Below are 19,091 nucleotides of genomic sequence, written 5' to 3'. Positions count from 1 at the left end.
TTTCTTTCTCACGGTGTTGTCAATTGGTCCAGCAGTGAGAATGTTGGCTTTCTCTTACTTGAATTGAAATTGGCATTGAAGGCTGTAGTCCCTAATCCTCATCAGCAAGTGTTTCAAGACCACCTCAATTCCAGCAAACAAGATGTGTCCTTTGCATAGTTTCTAATTCTGATGCCGCATTCTTCTGCATATAGACCAGCTCCTCAGCTGAATTGCTCAGGGCACAGATGGAATCAGTATGGTGAAAGGATACAACGCTGGCACCACACCTTGCATGATCCTACTGCATTCCCTTATTCTGTCAGGGGGAAAACAGAAAGCTCACTTTTGATTCATGTGCAAGTTCCACGTGAGAATAATGAAACATTCAGAAGTTCCAATTCTTCTCAATGATATCCATAGTTTGTTACAATCCACACAGTCAAATGTCTTTGTCCAGTCAATAAAATACAAGCAAACATCTCTCTGGTGTTCTCTGCTTTCAGCCAACATCCTCAGACCACAAATTCTTTACCATAAGCATTGTAGTTATATCTCAAATATATATATATATTTATACTGCACTCTAAGTTCTCACCAACAAGTTAAAAATCTTCCTTTTTGAATGTCAAAGCAGAAAATTCACAAATGTGTGCCTAATATTCCTATACAAAGCATCAGAGAACATATCCTGAAAAATATATAACACAGATTCAAGAGGGTGACCCCAATGACATACCATATCTGAGATAAAACCTAATATAAACAAACAAACAAAAGCCAGAAATTGTTGCCCACTGTGCATCTGAGAGGCATCACCTGACAAGGTTTTAGCAATCCGAGTCAGGTTTATCCCTTTGATCGTCCACACTCATCTCGCCAATGCACTGCTTAGTAACCACTTCCCTCCCATCCTTTATCGTGGAGAGAGGGAGATCACCAGAGACTTACTTCCTATGCAGTTCCCACAAATGAATCATGGGCTCCCACTGATATGCATAGCCTTCCGCAAACCAGATCCTTATAAATTCAGGCTCTGATACCATCCCCTCCTTTGACTTTGGGTTATATGATTTACATACTTTCGGTGACTGACAATGGAGGGCTTCTTCTGTGTAGACTTAGTTGACATCTCACGTAGACAGCTGCTTGTTTGGAGACAACCCTTTAAGAGCCCAGATGCTATTTAATCTGATAGACAAGCACCATCTAAGTTCTTCTCCACATTTTGCTAAAGCACCCATATCTTCTGTTTCCAAAGGGAAATTATTAAAGAAATAAGTGGGAAATTTGTAAAACTGAATGGTGATAAACACAGATTAAAGTGTTCTCTCATATCACAATACAAAATCTTTACCACATGATTTAAGTCAAATAAATTACCCTAATAATAACTAAAATTGCAGGGGGGTGTGCATTGAGGTAATGCCGTTGGAAGAAGAGTCCTTAACCTAGCCATTGAACCTTGTGAAAAAAAATGACATGACTCCCAGATATTAAAATTTTTCCAGAAGGAAACAATAACAAGTTGGTTGGCTTGTGACACTCACTTCCTAGAGGATTTCAAGATGTTCTTCTCTGATCAAAGAGCTCCACGTATAAAAGTAACAGAATGTACTGACCTTCCAGAATACCAAAAACAAAGGCCAAGAAGATCAACCAAGGCCAAGAAAAGTGAGCCCATAGTATATTCAAGATAGGTAGAAACTGAAACCCCAAAATAGCCTGAAGATAAGAGATCAGGATGCCAAAGTAAGAGATCAATTAGCAAAGGCTAATTATTGAGGAAGAATAATCCTTTGCATGGTACATCTAGCCAGCATTTCATAGCCTGGTCCTCTTTTGTCTCTTGGCCCTCATGCCTCACATAATACACATGCTGTCACACTTTGCACCTCTGCTTGGCATGTCCTTTCTAGATATATTTTCCCAGAAATGTTAACTTTCCTTTGTAACACAGTTCAACATCACTCCCAAAAGAAATTTGCCTTGAATTTAGCAGAAAAACCTAGGCACTTACTCCAATACTTCCAATGTACTTCATGCATGTCATATGATAACATACTATATTTTAGCACCCTAACTTCTCCCAGAGGAGTCATGGTAATATAGTAGCTACTCAGGCTGTTATTGCAAAATCAGCTATTTGAAGGGAGGAAAAAGGCCACTTTTCAAGAAAAAGATGAGGCTTTCTACTCGTGTAGAATTCCAGTCTGGGAACTCCCAGTGGCAGTTCTCTCCTGTCCTATAGGGCTGCTGAGAGTTTGCAGCAAGCCAATAGCAGGAAGTGTCCTTTGGGCTTGTCTTTATAAACCCCAAAGGTCTCTGGTGGCATCGTGGGGTGCGTGTTGGGTTTCTAAATGCAAGATGAGCACGTTGACCCTACAAGGCATTCTGTGGGAGAAAAACAGGACTTTCTCTTCCTATAAAGATTTACCACCTCAGAAACCCAGAGAGGCGCTTCCACTCTGTCTTACAGAATGGCTATGAGTGCTAGACCCCAAGGCTCACATACCCTTGACTGCAGGCACTTCCTTTGAGTCACTGATCTTCCCAAAACACTTGGTCCACAGTGCCTGATACACCACAAGATCCCAGAAGGTCGGAAATGACATTTCCATAGCAACAGTGATGAACACAGTAGCTACAGCAAGGGACTCGAGCATAGTAGTGCCGGTGAGGAAGGGACAGTGTTGCCTTCTGGGGTACATAGGGTTGGAGGGAATTTGTTGACATCTAGCAACAACATAACAACATGATTTAAAATAGCCATTTACATTCTTGCCGTCCCCTTAAGCATAGCCACTGTTGTGTGTAGATATTATCAAGTTGATTCTGATTCCTCGCTGGCCTGTGTACATCAGAGTGAAACACGGCCCCATCCTGCACTACGCTCTCAGTCATTGCCTATGTTTGAGCCCATGTCTGCAGCTCCTATATCACCCCCTCTCATTGACTGTCTTCCTTTTTTTGCTGATCTTCTACCAAGCATGATGACATTTTCCAGGGACGAGTCTCTTTGGAGAACATGTTCAAAGTACATGAGAAGACGTCTAACCATCCTTGCCTCTAAGGAGTATCCTGGTTGTACTTCTTCCAAGACAGATTGGTTTGATCTGCTGGAAGTCCATCGTATTTTTCCCCAACACCACAATCTAAATTAATCAATTGTTCTCCAGGATGGCTTCCTCATTGTGCAGCTTCCACATTCCTAGGAGGTGGTGGAAACGACCATGACCCGGGTCAGCTGTCCCTTCATTCTCAAAGTGACATCTGGGCTCTTCAACACTCTTAAAAAAGTCTTGTATCGATTTGCCTCCTTTGTTTTCATGATCGGTGATTCCATTAGCATTAGCTGTGGAGCCAGGCAAAATGAAAGCCTTGACAATTTCTAACTTTTCTCAATATTTCCACTTAAGATAGTTTTGATGTTCTAGAATTCATTCAGTTGCAATCCATATTGAAGGCTGCAGTCTTTGATTTTCATTAAGAACTTCAAGGCCCCTCATTTTCAGCAGCCAAGGTTGCATCACTACATATCACAAGTTATTGATAAGCTTTTATCCTATTGTAATGGCACGTCCTTCTTTGTGTAGTCCAGCTTCTTGGCTTATTTACTCAGTATACCAATTAGATATGAAAAAAAGGCTGACGCACAACCCCCTTCTTGATTTTAAACCATGCAGTATTGCTTTGTTCTGTTTGAGTGAATAGGAGCTAGAATGCTTGGTGCTTTTCTTAATGCTTAGTTCAAGTTCTGTCCAAAAAAATCACGTGTGCTCAATAAATATTTGATTAATAAATGAATGAAAAGCTCTTCCCCTATATATCTGCACTAAATCTGTAAGACTGAAATCAATTGGAGATCTCAAATAGACCTTAAATATTAGAAGAGTAATAGCAATATAAGAGTCAAAGAAGCTGATTAGCCGTCTCCTCAGTCAAGTGATTAATTCACTCTGTTTCCCGCTTAGTTTCATTAGCTATACATTGGCGTGGCTGTATCTAGTGTTGTTATCATGTTTGGTTTTTAGACCTTCGTTCTACTAATACAACATTGATGGGTTTTCTCATGCCGACCGATGCTAGGATTCTTGAAACTAAGCCTACCTGGTCATGGTGTAGAATCCTTTTCAATATTCTGTTAAGTACAGTTTCCTTTGACTTTGTTGAGGATTTTGGCCTCTGTGTTCCAAAAGCTGTCTTTTTCTTCACATAAGAGGACAGTGTTACTTATGTTCCTTAAGAAACTGATAGACATTTGTTGAAGTCCAAGGGACGATAGGAGTGAGTATTTATTTTGAACATTTTCCCCAGCCAATAAAATTAATTTCATTTTCTGGAGTGTATCATGATAGCTCAGCCTGGCTACTAATTGAGTTACGTATTTAAATGGTGAAATGACTTAATGACTTTTTAAATAATTTAGCTATTTAACAGAGCTTAATCTTATTGTATATAACAGTGGTTCTCAACCTTCCTAATACTTTAATACAGTTCCTCATGTTGTGGTGACACCCCCCCAACCATAACATTATTTTTGTTGCTACTTCATAACTGTAATTTTGCTACTGTTATGAATCCGGTGACCTATGTGAAAAGGTCGTTTGACACCCCACCCCCCCAAAGGGCTCGTGGCCCACAGGTTGAGAACCATTGGTATAGCAGCTAGTGCCGTTAGAACTGTGAACTGGTGATCCCACTGTGAGCCCAAGTGCATTCTTTCTAGTTCACACTAACAAGCCGGGCTCTTGAGCAGTGCTTGCGGATTTGTGTATAACTTGTTTTCCTGCACTGATGCTGCCTCTGTTCAAAATTAGGAGCCTCACCATACTGAAATCTTTAACCACTGAAAGCACAGCAAACCCCCAGGCCCATTTATTTTGAATTAAGCCAGGTTGGCACCATCACTACATAGATGAATGATCTGTGACTAAATTGTGCCGTGTTCTCTCAATAGGAAACTGTGCTTTTTCCCCCTTGAACAAACACTGTCACTTTTATTACCAATCATTAATGGTTAGACATGAAGCGAGCTGTACTCTTAATGTTACCCCAGTGATTACATACTCATTTACTATATGTTATGACAACTAGTCTCTGTGTTTGGGCAGCTTGTGATCGTTTCCAGTTAAAAATATGCTGCCAGATTGTTTCTGCATTCCAACCCTATGTATGGTCTTGCTTGTGTGATATCATTCTGCTAATTCATTTCTTCATTACCCAAATCATAAGCCTAATACATTTTACTGTATCCTGCAGCAAACCTCTAATATCCTTATACTCCAGAGCTTATATATGAGTATCTATCTTTTCAGAATCTGTTTGGCTGTGACTCCATTAGCATATAGCAACACAGAGAGAAGTTTTCTAAACAGGCTAGGAGAAGGAAATGTTGGACTGTATTGGAATTCTTTAAATTACAGAGAGCTGTCTGTGGGAGAAGCAAGGCCAAAAAAAGATCTATCTGTTCACAGCCCAGCGCTTGGAGCTTCTTGGATTTATTTTATTTTATATTTTGTTCTTTCATATTGTGGACTCTTTGGAAAGCTGACAAAACAAATTGTCTGATTAAACAGACCGTAAGAGCGTCGATATGAAAATAATGTGCAAGCATGCAAACCACCATCTGTGTTGTATTATGTAGAAAGGCTATCACTGTCTCAGAGTGGATTCTAAATTAATATGCTTGTGGATATTAATTCATGGGAAGAGATTAGGAAAAGTCTGTGAATCCATGCCTATTTTAACACACAACTTTGAGTGAGAATGTCGTCTGAATTGAAAGATAGGTTCTAATTTGCAGGTTTCCTTTGAAATGTGTTCCGGGAATTAGAAGTGTTTTAGCAGGTTCTGTTTTGTACTAACAGCTTTGTAAGTCAAAGGCTAGTGATGGAGAAACACATCGGCCACAGCATCCGTGGTGAGTCACGAAAGTACTTGGAAATGCATTGGCTTCTGCATAATGGACGAATGTGTTCATGATTTAGAGCTCCCATCTAGCAGGACAGGAGTATACAGGGAGAAATGACTTACTAGGCAAAGAAGAAAAAGTAAGATTGATGTGGCATAAGAGGAAACAAGCTTTCCTTGACCCAAACAAACTAATCTGTGAAGGAAAACTAACAGGTTAAGGTGATTGCGCTTGGCCCAAGTTGCTGTTCGAGTCATATTTTTCTATTGAAATGCTCCCTTGATTTAGGGGTGAAATCAGTCGCAACGTGCCCCAGACGTTCTCGTTGACTGGATTTTCAGACTTCGAAGTATAACGCCTGGAGAATATTTCTCCACAAACCTAGTGACTTGGCGCTTTTCATGAGTTTTGCCTCATATTTTTCAAATTAAAATTGTTTTCTTTAGCCTCATGTTGGTCTAAACACCAAAAACAAATAAATGCACTGCCATCGAGTCAATGCTGACTCACAGTGATCCCCTGTGGGTTTCCGAGACTGGAACTGTTTACAGGAGGAACTGAAAGCCAGTCTTTCCCCTGAGAAGCTGCTGGTGGTTTCGAACTGCGGGCCATTCGGATGGCAACTCAACTACACCACTAGAGCGCCTTGCTATGCTGGTAGGAAGGAAATATTTTTAAATGAAGCTTGATACTATTGCGTTCCTCTCCGCATAGCTTCATTTCCTGCTTGCGCAACATATTTTTAGCTGGAGAACGTGAAAGAGTCCTGGGGGCAGAGGAAGGAAGGAACAGCCCCAGAACAGTCTTGTAGCTTGTCCTGAGTGACTGGATGGAAGGAAGGGCTACGTAAAGACTATTTATTTTTTAATGTGGGGAAGGGGGGTTGTTTTTGTCACCTGGGTGATGTTTACAAAGTAGGTAAGTTTTCTATTCATCAATTCATGCACATTCTGTTGCAGCTCATATCCCCGCAGTTTAACGATTCTTCATCCACTTCCTCCCTACGTTTCCTATTTCCGTTCCTCTTTCTATCTTAACCCTTTTGAACTTTGGCCTCGGGTAGATGCTGCCCTTTTGATCTCCAATGACTGATCATTCCAAAGTGCACACCACCACCACCACCCCTAGTGTGATTGTTCCCCTGATAGACCTGCCTATTGTTGGGCTGAAGATTGAGCCCGGCCCTGGGTTCCTCTCCACACCTGCAGGATGACTAAGTGCGCAAGTCTGAGCGGTCCAGCAGTCTGTCTGAGGAGTCAGCCTTTGTATCTCTCCTTGTCTTGCCAAGTTCGTTGACTAGGGACACGGACCTGGGGTATAGGAAGTGAACAGCTCTCGATGGGGGAAGATGCTGTCATGCCTGAGGCTGACCAAGCCTCTTCAAGTTGCATGAATCCTTATAAAAGGGGCACAAGGTATCAAAGGTATCAGGTATCAGGCATCAAAGAACAAAAAATCATATTTTAAATGAGGGTGAGTGCACAGTGGGGACCCAAAACCCATCTGTAGGCAACTTGACATCCCCTTAATGAAGGGCCGTGGGGAGGAGATGAGCCAGTCAGGTGCCAGGGTAGCTATGATGAAACATACAACCTTCCTCTAGTTCTGAAATGCTTCTTCCCCCACTATCATGATCCCAATTCTACCTTACAAATCTGGCTAGACCAGAGGATGTACACTGGTACAGATAGCAACTGGAAACACAGGGAATCCGGGACAGATGACTCCTTCAGGACCAGTGGTGAGAGTGGCAATACCTGGAGGGTAGAGGGAGGGTGGATTAGAAAGGGGGAACCGAATACAAGGATCTACATATAACCTCCTCTCAGAGGAATGGACAACAGAAAAGTGGGTGAAGGGAGACGTCAGACATTGTAAGATATGATAAAATAATAATAATTTATAAATTATGAAGGGTTCATGAGGGAGGGGGAGAAGGAGGGAAGGGGAAAATGAGGTGTTGATATTAAGGACTCAAGTAGAAAGCAAATGTTTTGAGAATGATGATGGTAACAAATGTACAATGTGCTGGACACAATGGATGGATGGATTGTGATAAGAATTGTATGAGCCCCCAATAAAATGATTTTTTAAATAAATAAAATAAAAAGGGCACAAAACCCTTAGTTCTAAAATTGACATGAAGTGTAGAAGAGACAACCCAGCAAACTAAACACACGGTCCTAAGCAAAGGACTTTAGCCAAGTTCCCTTGTAGGAAAAAATACACGGAGAGAAAAAACCCCATCCTTGAAAGGGAGTGATAGTGGGGGACACAACTCTAAAAACCACACTCCTTGCCAGCAAGTCAACGCTGACGCCTAGCAGCCCTCGGGGATAGGGAAGAGCTGCCCCATGGGTCTCCAAGGGGGTAAATAATAGGGACGAATATTTTAAAGAGAACCTGAGACACTATGAGAACGTCTTCTAAATACGCGTATAGTTAGCAATTTATGATGCATGGTCTCTGATCAAAAAAGTAAGTGAAACAGGCACATCAGATAGACTGACATATGTGTGAGTGAGTGAGTGAGTGAGTGAGTGAGTGTGTGTGTGTGTGTGTGTGTGTGTTGCAGGTAGGACGTCTCTGTAAAGAAGTTAAGAAAATCTTTTTAGGGACAAATCATTCCTCCTGTGCTAAAGGAAGTTCTTTTGACACAAAAGGAGTAGAGGGACAGGCTTTAAGACCTCAAATGTCTTCTATGAACGTGAACTCCAATTTGTGCAGCTGTAGTGGTGCCTCAGCGACATAGACACCTGGAGACAGCACATGGGGGCGGCGGCAGGACACGTCCATCAGCTTGAGCACGAGCGTGTCTGGGTCTGCACACTAGTTCTTGAGTGGACTTGTGGTAGAAACAGGAGCACTACCTAGACCAGGGTATCTGCCAACGGCCAACTGGATATTAATAACGCCATGCGAGGGCCATAAAAATTATCACCTTAAAACTTAGGCTTCTATAGTTGGTCAAGCATTTAATGAACTCATCCCTAGTATGATGGCTGGAGTGGCTTGCCTTTGGAGAGGCATGTGCTGTTAACTAGCATTAATGATGTTGCTACTGGAGACTGCTCTCCCCTATTGGTGAGATTGGAACACAGCTGTTGGCAATGGAAAGTTTTGAAAAGAACTGCTAACAGCCGTAGGTTGTTCAGAACACATGTTTCAATGCATGTCTCCTCAAAGTGGGAACTTCATGATGCTTATGCAGCATTGCTAGAACTACATAGATCTTCTATAACACACAGATTTACATTACCACAAATCTAACACATGGATTGTCTTTCAATTATTTATTCATTTATGATTTTCCCCCTCATCCTTTTGAGAATTGTAATTACTTTAAAATTGAGATGTTTAAAATCTGATTACTAGCTACTGCATTAATATTATTTGTATATCTCCATTTCCTTCCATAAATTTCTATAATTTAAAACCCTTCTCAAGATTTGGGAGTTTTATTTTTGACAAAAATTGCCTTTTCCTAAAAGTGTTAAATAGATACCATATGATTAAAAATTACTGGAAATTTCTAGCGAATACTTTTATCAGAGGAGAAGAATGATTCAGGAACAATAACAATGGTGATGAGCACACACCTTTGAATCATCAACCATTTGAAATTAAAAGTGTGGCATTTCCACAAGAACAAAGCTCAGAAGGGTTAGAAACACGGAGGAATAAAGACATGATACATGGGGAGAAAGTGGGCCAAGAGCTGTCACACTGAGGGGCTTCGAAAGAATTAGATGAAACAAGATGTTTATGAATTTTTAATATAAAACTGATTATCTGCTTTGTAAACCTCCACTCAGTTCACAATAAAAAAATTTAAACATCACTAGTATATTTGAGTGAAATTTCCTTTGAAATTTTTATAAAATGTACTACTTTTTAAATTCAAAGTCAGTTTCAGAGGAAAAATCTCAGTAACTTTTTAAATATATATTAAATTCATAGTTCACATGCTTTAACAATAGTGGAATAAGATGAAAAATGTTCATGAATTTTTCAATGAAAATTCCTGACCAGCTAATCGGGAAAAATAATCTTCTATCATAACCATTTGGTCAAACAGCAAATGTGACAAAGATTAGAGCATTAAACATACTCAGGGAACATTAATTCATACCCTAATGTGAGAGGGCTTCAAGACGTTCATGGAAAAATACTATAAAATTATCTTTTAATTCTGTTAATGAACTTCTGGAAACCCCCTCAGATAGACCAATTGGCATGTTTTTGAGCCACAGAAAAAGAAAGTACATATCCAAGACCATCTTGGGAATTATAGCCTAATAAATGAAGAAAGGAATAAAAAGTAAACAAATAAGCAAAAATAAATGTCACAATTGCTTTGAACTAGCATGTGGAGTATGGTGAGCCTCTAAAGAAAGGAAGATTTCTTTGTTTTATGTGTTATTGACATATCATTCTCATATCCTATCATTCAATAGTTCAATCACATTAAAAATGAATTATCTAGCCATCACAACAATCAATTTTAGGACATTTTCTTTCTTGTAATCATTGTTGTTAGCTCCCCATTTCCCCCCAACCTTCCGTGTCAGGCCCCTAGAAAACTACTAATCCAACTGCTGTCTCTATAGATTTACCTGTCATGAGTGTCATAGTAAAAAATAATAATAAAATAAAAACCCAACAATGGAAAAATAAAACAGAAAACTTCTCATCTAAAATTTTGCTTAAAATATTACAAAATGGAACAAATATGAAATGTGTCAAAAGGGAGGTCAAATGAAAAGGTGTCATATTTTAACATAATCACAACTGCAGTGATTTCGCCTACAATGCAGTTTGATAGCAAAGCCATTCACATCCCTGGTCGTAGTTAGAGGAGATGCATCAGAAAGTTAATCCACCCATTGTTAGGTGCCAATGAGTCAATTCCAACCCATAGAGACCCTATGCACAACTGAACAAAACCCTGCCTGGTCCTCACCATTACTCCTATGCCTCAGCCCATTGTTGCAGCCACTGCGTCAATCCATCTTGCTGAAGGTCTTCCTCTTTCTCACTGTCCTTCCACTTTACCAAGCATGGCATCCTCCCCTGGGACTGGTCTTTCCTGACAACATGCCCAAAGTATGTGAGACAAAGTCTTCCCATCCTTGCCCCTCAGGAGCACCCCAGCCTTACTTCTTCCAAAACATTTGTTTGGCCTTTTGCCAATCCAAAGTACAGTCAGTATTCTTCCCGAGCACCATCCTTCAAATGCATTGCTTCTGCTTCACTCTTCCTCGTTCAATGTCCAAATTCCACATGCAGATTAGGCCGTTGGAAATACCATGGCTTGAGTCGGGCTCTCCTTAGACCTCAAAGTAACTTTGCTGCTTTCAACACTCGAAAGAGATCTTGTACAGCAGACTTACCCTATAGGATGCAGCGTTTGATCTTGACTGCTGCTTCTATGGGTGTTGTTTATGGAGTCAAGCAAGGCAAAACCCTTGACAACTTCCAACTTTGCTCCATTTATCATAAATGTGACTTATTGGTCCAGGTGTGAGGATTTTGTCTCCTTCCATTGAGTCATAATCTATCCTGGAGGATGCAATCCTTGATCTGTATCAGCAAGTGCTTCAAGTTCTCCACACTTTCAGGAAGCAAGAATATGTCACCTGTAATCCCAGGTTGCTAATGAGCCTTCGTCCATTCCTTATGCTGCCTTCTTCTTCATAAAATACAGATTCTCTGATTATTTGTTCAGCATACAGATTTCAAAAGCCTTGTGAGAGGATACAACCTGATACACACCTTTCCTGAGTGTAAGCCACACGATGCTCCCTTATTCTGTTTGCACAGTTGCTTCTTGACCCATGCACAAGCTTCACAGAAGCATAATGAAGTGGTCTGGGATTCCCATTCTTCTCGTGGCTGTTCATAGCTTGTTATGACCCACACAGTTCAATTTTCTTGGCATAGTCACTAAAACACAAGCACATATCTTTCTGGTATTCTCTGCTTGTAGCTAAAATTCATCTGACAGCAGCAATGTTATCTCTTGTTTCAGGCCATCTTCTGAATCCAGCCTGAACCTCTGGCAGCCCCCTGTCAATGTATTGCTGTAGCCATTGCTGAACAATCTTCAGCAAAATTTCACTTGGTGTGATATTAATGGTACTGTTCTCTGATTTGAGTATTCTGTTAGGTTACTCTTCTTTGCAATGGGTACAAATATGGATCTCCTCCAGTCAGTCAGTCAAGTAGCTGTCTTTCAAAATTCCTGGCATTGAGAAGCAAGTGCTTCCAATACTTCATCAGCTTGTCAAACCATTTCAATTGATAACCCATCATTTCAGGTAGCAGAGTGTGAGCAAGAACCAATGGTATCAGAGGAAAACGTTCAAGCTGCACTGAAAGCATAAGCCAAAAACAAGGCCATAGGAGTAATCCATGTGGGGATACTGCCAATCAATTTTGGAGTTTTACTGTTATCTATAAAAAAAAAAAAACAACTCTGCCATCAAGGCGATGCTAACTCATAGCGACCCTATAGGACATGGTGCACCTGTTAGTTTCCAAAACTGTAATTCTTTACAGGAATAAAAAGCCAGGTCTTTCTCCCAAGAAGAGACTGGTGGTTGTCAACTGCTGTCTTTACAGTTAGCAAGTAACCACTTCACCATCACGACTCCTACTGCTATCTATAGCCTTCTGCTAAAAAAGAAAATAATTTATTCCTTCTGAAGGATTTGGACTTTTTATTTATAATTCTCGGATGACCATTCTGGATTATAAATACAAGGAGCCTTACTTTCAGCCTCCTATTGACTTAAAGGTACGTTTAAGTCAAGTTTGTCCTTTTTTTAAATGAGAATTTTTACAAAATCTAATCCCTAAAAGGATTCATTACTTTACCTGACTTTAAAATTTTTAACAATAATTTAAACATACATGTGTTATATAAGAAGAAATCTAGCAGTTAGGTTGTAAATATGCTTTAAGTTATCACTTCAAACTTCTGAAATTATCTTCCAAAAGCCTTATTTCCCTAAACCTAACCGAATCACCAGAACTCAGCAATGCCTTCCAATTTTAGAAAAAGACTAAGTTGTGCAGGGGCTGTTCATTGAGTTTTTTGGCTGCGAATTCATCATCAGTAAATATTTTCAGAAATTCTCAGAGCACAATGGGCTTCAAACCAACCACCTGGACAAAACAGATTTTTTTGGGTCATATCTAACAGCAATACCCAACACCAAGTAAGTGATAGAAATAAAAGAAGCACCACATTGTCCTGTTTCTTTTGAAACTTCTGTCAGGGAGTGAAGTTACTGTGCATAGGGAATCAATCTGCTTATGTTCTCTTGGCTACTGATTTAAGTACTTTCAGGTCAGAACAAACACAATCTGAAGTGGAAATCGAATTAAGAAGGGTAGGCTGTCCACTTTCTGAAACAACTATAAGATGTACAACATTCAAACTTCCAAATTTGGAACCCTAACATAGCATTTAACAACTTAATTGAATAACTGGTAATATCCGTCCTATCAGCATAACATTTTAAAAATGAATTGTAAAAAAAAATCACTATCATTTTAAAGTGTAAAGAACAGTCGCTTTTGTTCCCAGGAACTTTTTCTTCTGTTTGCAATAGAAGTAGAGATTACGTTCAATCAAATATTTCAACGTGCTATTTTTGAATGAATCTGTTGAGTCAAGGAGAGATCAAAGATTGATTAAATTTTAAGCCACAAGATCCTAAAGTAAAAAATAATGAGGAACTAGAAATGAAAAGGTTTAAGCCTTCCTGTGGGAATTTCCTATCCTCTATACAGATGTGTGATTGGTCAAGCAGTTGTATGCACCCACATGAAGAAAAATAACTACTCAAAAAGTGACTGCACAGAAATGATCCTTTAGGTACATGAACTTTTAATGCAGAGGTTCTCAGCCTGTGGGTCATGACCTCTATGGGGGTGTCGAACAACTCTTTCACAGAGGTCTCTCAATTCATAACAGTAGTAAAATGACAGTGATGAAGTAGCAACAAATATAATGTTATGGTTGGGGGTCACCCCAACATGAGGAACTATACTAAAGGACCACAGCATTAAGAAGGTTGTGGACCACTGTTTTAAAGTGGAGTGAGTATTTTCCATTTTATGGAAAGCCAGTCTTGCTTCTGATAAAGAAGAGCTTCCCTTAAACAAATTAATAAGTAACATTTATTCATAATATTATGCTTATGAAAAATTTACTTGACTGAGTCCTGTACCAGCAGGGAGTTTTCTCTAGCTTGTGGCAGAAGGTGAAGTTGGAGAGACTTTAAGTGGAGGAGACACCATTATATCTTTGAAGATCGAAGGAGGCATTGCGAGAGGAATATGAGCAGCTTGTTGCCAGTGGACAGCCCGCAAGGAAACAGATCCTCAGACGCACAGTCCTAAGAACCTGTATTCTGGCGACCACCTGAATGAGATTGGAAGCAGCTTCTTTCCCAAGTCTCCAAATAAGGCCCTAGATCTTGGTTTCTGTACTGGAGACCCTAAGCAGAGATGTACACCCTGGCTTCAGGTCCACACACCCTGAGATGGTGAATGAGTGTCATTTTAAGCCTATGCGTTTATAGTAGTTTGTAGTGTAGCAATCGAAAACTAATGTATCCATTCATATTGTTCTATCACTAAGATTTCCTGAGAAAGCGCAGTCATTTGAAAGGCGGGTGCACTTACTCTGCATAAACCAAGCCCTGGGGAAGAAAATTTCTGTCGGGCTATTAGTATTTTGAGACTTGAAGTCCTTAGTACTTGGCATATTAGTGCTATGTAATGTATGATTGATTCTAAAAGCTAAGAGAATATCTCATGTTGGGGTTTTGTTTGGGTTTGTGTTTAATGTTGAAACAAAATTTGGGTTAAGTAACTCCAGTCTCATTATGCCAGTCATTATAAAAATAATTTTATGATCTGAAATTTATCTTAGAGTAAATTTTAGAAGAAGAAGCCACTATCGTTAAATAAATCATGCATAAATCTGGCCATGGTTTTTTGTTTGTTTGTTTGTTCATTTGCTTGTTTGTTTTTTCAAAATAAGGAATGGAGCATTCTTGAATTGCAGTAATGAAGTACATTGATGGAAAAGACAACTATTTCTGAAGGTAACTGTTACCCTGGCCCCACTTACTATGGTTGACCGCTTCCTCCCAGCATCCCTTGCAGTATTACCATATCAGCGATCCAACTGGAAACAGCTAAGGCTGTTCTAAACTGCAATATCATATCTACCACCAGTCCCCTTGCTGTATTTTTCCGTTTTTCAAACTTAAGCTTTTCTAGAATTGTGCTTTACATGGAAAGCCACTTATAATTATGATTTTATTTCCTAACTTCTATTGATTGTTTGCTAAATTGATTTCTCACAATGAAATATGAATTTCTTTCCAAATCTCTAAACCTGCCAAGTAAGTAAAAAGGAGGAGTTGCTTACATGGAGTTTAAGCCCCTTCCCAAATAGAATATCCCAAATAGACTATTGGATAACCCCTCCCCTCAGTAAAAAGCAAAAGCAACCAGTGCAATCTAGTCAATTCCAATACATGGTGACCCTTTATAAGAATATCCAAAATTGTAATTCTTTGAGGGAGCAACAGCCTCAACTTTATTCTTGTAGGAGCCCTGGTGGTATAGTGGCTAAGCGTTGGACTGTGATCGCCGTGGTCGGCAATTCGAAACCACCAGCAGCTCCGCGGGAGAAAGACTGGGCTTTCTACTCCCGTGAATAGTTCCAGTCTCAGAAACCCACAGGGGGTCGCTATGAGTCCATATGGACTCGATCGTAGCAAGTTTGGCTGTTTTTGAGGAGCAGCTGGTGGATTTGAACCACAAATCTTACCATAAGCAAGCCCAGCACCTAGCCACTGAAGCATGACCTCCCCCCAAAAAATGGTTTTAAACAGTTTCGCCACAAAAACACACAAGCAAAAAAAAAAAAAAGGTTTTAAACAGTTTCACCATGAAAACAAAAACCAAATCCACTGCCATCCATTGATTCTGACTCATAGTGACCCTATAGGACACAGTAGAATCACTCCCTGGATTTTCTGAGACTGCCAACAGTTAACAGAACATATAGTCTCATCTTCTCTTGTAGAACAAAGTTGTGGGTTTGAACAGCCAGCCTTGCATTTAGCAGTCCAATACTTACAGCAACACTGCCAGAACTTCTAATCACTCCAAAAGGCCTAATGTTTTATAAATCCATTAATCAGAAATGAACCTAGCATATAAATATCTTTTGAACTGTCCCTTCTCACAATTTGGTAACATTTCCTGTGAAAAGCTCAGGAAACACTCAGCCAATACTTTCTTGACCGCAATTGCCTCCAGACGTGATGTCATTTCTGCCATCTCCTTCCCCAGCTCGATGCTCAAGCACAAACTATGGAGCCAAGTAATTATCCTAGACTAGGACAGTGACCTCTTTTATTTTAGAAACATTTCTCTTAAATGCTCATTATCAACAAAGGGCAGGTCAGGGGAATAAAAATATTCTGCTGTCCTCAAATTTCCCCAAGGGTTGTAACAGATTTTCTACAAGCACCTTAATTGATTTTTCTATGAAATGTAAGGGCAAGGTATCTATTAGCACCTGTCATTTCATTCAGCAGTGAAATGTCAGGCAGGCAAGGGAGAAGATTAAGAGGCAATAGAAGACAGGGGAAAAGCACAGCAGATTTTAACATGTAGAACTTGGAAGACTTGTAATTTTATGTTGCTGGGGTTTAGGAGAATTATCATATAACTACTTATATTTTAAGAATTCATCATGAAATTATTTTTTTTGTCCGCAACTTTAACTTGGCACGTGAAGAAAACATACCTAGAATCAAATATTCATTATTAGCCATAATTGTCCTCAACAAAAATTACTTGATATCCCTGCAAATCTCCATTATGGAATTTTTATTTGCAGCATAGCATCATCATCTACTTTTATTCCTAAAATGAAGAAATTAATGTAATTACAACTAATTTCACTTGTCAGTCATGCCTAAAGAGTCAGTCCAATAATTTAAAACAACATCGGGGAAGCCTGCCATATTAGGCTCAGTTAGAGATATGTTCACAAAGAAAGATGTTCACACCAGGAAAGAGAAGAAGAAATATTTGAAGACAGAGTCAACAATTTTTCAAAATACAGTTATAGTCTCTCTGTGGGGCAGTGAATTCTTTCATGTGGCTCTTCTCGCCAAATTCTCTGTAATTCCCAAGGGACCTCTTCCTGCCCGCATTTGGATAAGGATGTGCACGATGACACTGTTAGGAATCGCCTGTACTTACCTGCTAGCAGAGCACACTGGGGGTGCATCTTGCTGCATTTAAAATGAGCCCTCTGAGAAGCAGGAGTGGGGGGATCTCATCACCAGTTAGAGCCCAAAGGCAAACCTTTGGACCTGGATCTGTTTCTTGGACCTGATTTCCACAGCTTCCATGGCATTGAGGATAAGGAAGATCCTCCAAACAGATATCTGAATTTTGATTTGAGAATTGCCAGCACCCACAATATGTGAGCCGTTTTCCTTAGCATTGTGTGTTCTGAGTGGCCATTGCAGCGAACCACAGAACCCTGGGTTGTAAAGGAATATAGTGTACTAAGGGAAGAAGGTGGTAGCTGATTACCAGACGTGATGAAGTGGTACAGTAGTGTGGATAGATGGGACATTTGGGATATATTTAATCGCCACCTTTCGGGGACCAGTCTTGTGTTACTTTTCATGAAGGAACTTGTTACTACAGGATTTCAATGATAACTTTCCAGCCGAGGGCATCATCTTCATCTCCCATGTTCATTTCAACTGTCCTGTGAACTGTACATCTCATCCTTTAAAGTCCAGTCCAACTATGACATCCTTCCTGAAATTTTCAGAACCATCAGATCACAGGACACTTCTATCCTCCCCTCACTAGTCGTGGACTAAAACCAGGGATTCCAAAGAAGTAATTTGGCTGTGATTCTATTCAGTAACAGTTATGTCCCTTACAGTACAAGGATAAGTCAAACTGTATTGCTACTAGGGTGCCAATTCTTATCTGCACATATTTGTTTCAGACAAAGCATAGTTCAACTTGTTTCTGTGCCCTCTCAGTAATAGACATGTCTTCATCTCATTAGTGTGTCATTTTTAAAGGGTTCAATCAACACTTGTGAGTAAAGAAACCCAAAATCCCCACCTCTGGACCAATAGACAGCATCACAGGAAAGGTAGAAAAGATGGACATTGTCAAGGATTTCACTTGGCTTAAATCCACAATCAATATGCATAAACAGCCTTCAGGGAGTCTAACGGTATATTGCACTCGGTCAATCTGCTGCACAAAACCTCACTGAAGTTTTGAAGAATAGGATGTCACTTTGAGGGCTAAAATACAGCAGACCCAAGTCAATCATGATATTTCCAATCGCCTCATATGCTTGTGAAAGCCGGATGCTGAATAAAGATGAATGCAAAGGAATGCATGCATTTAAAGCATCCTGTTAGAAAGAAGTTTGAATATCCTGTGGACTTCTAGGAGAAAAAGCCAGTCCATCTTGGAAAAGCTACAGGCAGGGAAAAGCAAAGATGTGAAGACTTCATCTCATGTACACTGGACGCTATTAAGAGAGACTCGTCCCTGGAAGAGGAAATTAAACTTGATACGATGAAAAGTCAGCATAGACTAGGGTGACTCCAGAACTCTCCCTGACCCTCGGCCAAGCCAACAGACTTGAGAAGAGAAGGTTCTGGCATTTATTACAATAGAAGCAGCAAAATTAGCCAGACATAAGGAGGGAATAAGTAACTGAGACTCAGATACATGGAGGAATGGATGAGAACAAGTGGGAAGGCCCACCAATGACATGCACAAAGACCATAGTCACCATGATGGACTCAAGCATGGCAACCGCTGTGATGCTGGCACAAGATCCAGCAGGGGTCCCTCCTGTTTGGCATGAGGTAGCGATGACGTGGAACTGACTTGATGGCACCTAACCTAACAAAGGGGTCTTCTTGGTGGATTTTTTTCAATGGACACTGGGAGATGGTGGGGAAGAGAAGAAGTCTTAAGAAAATTGAAAACTGTGTTAGTGACAAGAGTTGTCTTTTACCTATCACAGTTCACCTGCTCATTCTTCAAAGGTAGCAAGGGCTGTCCCATGAGAATTTCCTTGGGAAACCTTACAGCACCAACCCTC

The sequence above is a fragment of the Tenrec ecaudatus genome, chromosome 15, assembly GCF_050624435.1.
Source record: "Tenrec ecaudatus isolate mTenEca1 chromosome 15, mTenEca1.hap1, whole genome shotgun sequence".
Lineage (NCBI taxonomy): Eukaryota > Metazoa > Chordata > Mammalia > Afrosoricida > Tenrecidae > Tenrec > Tenrec ecaudatus.
Note: the sequence above shows the minus strand (reverse complement) of the source record.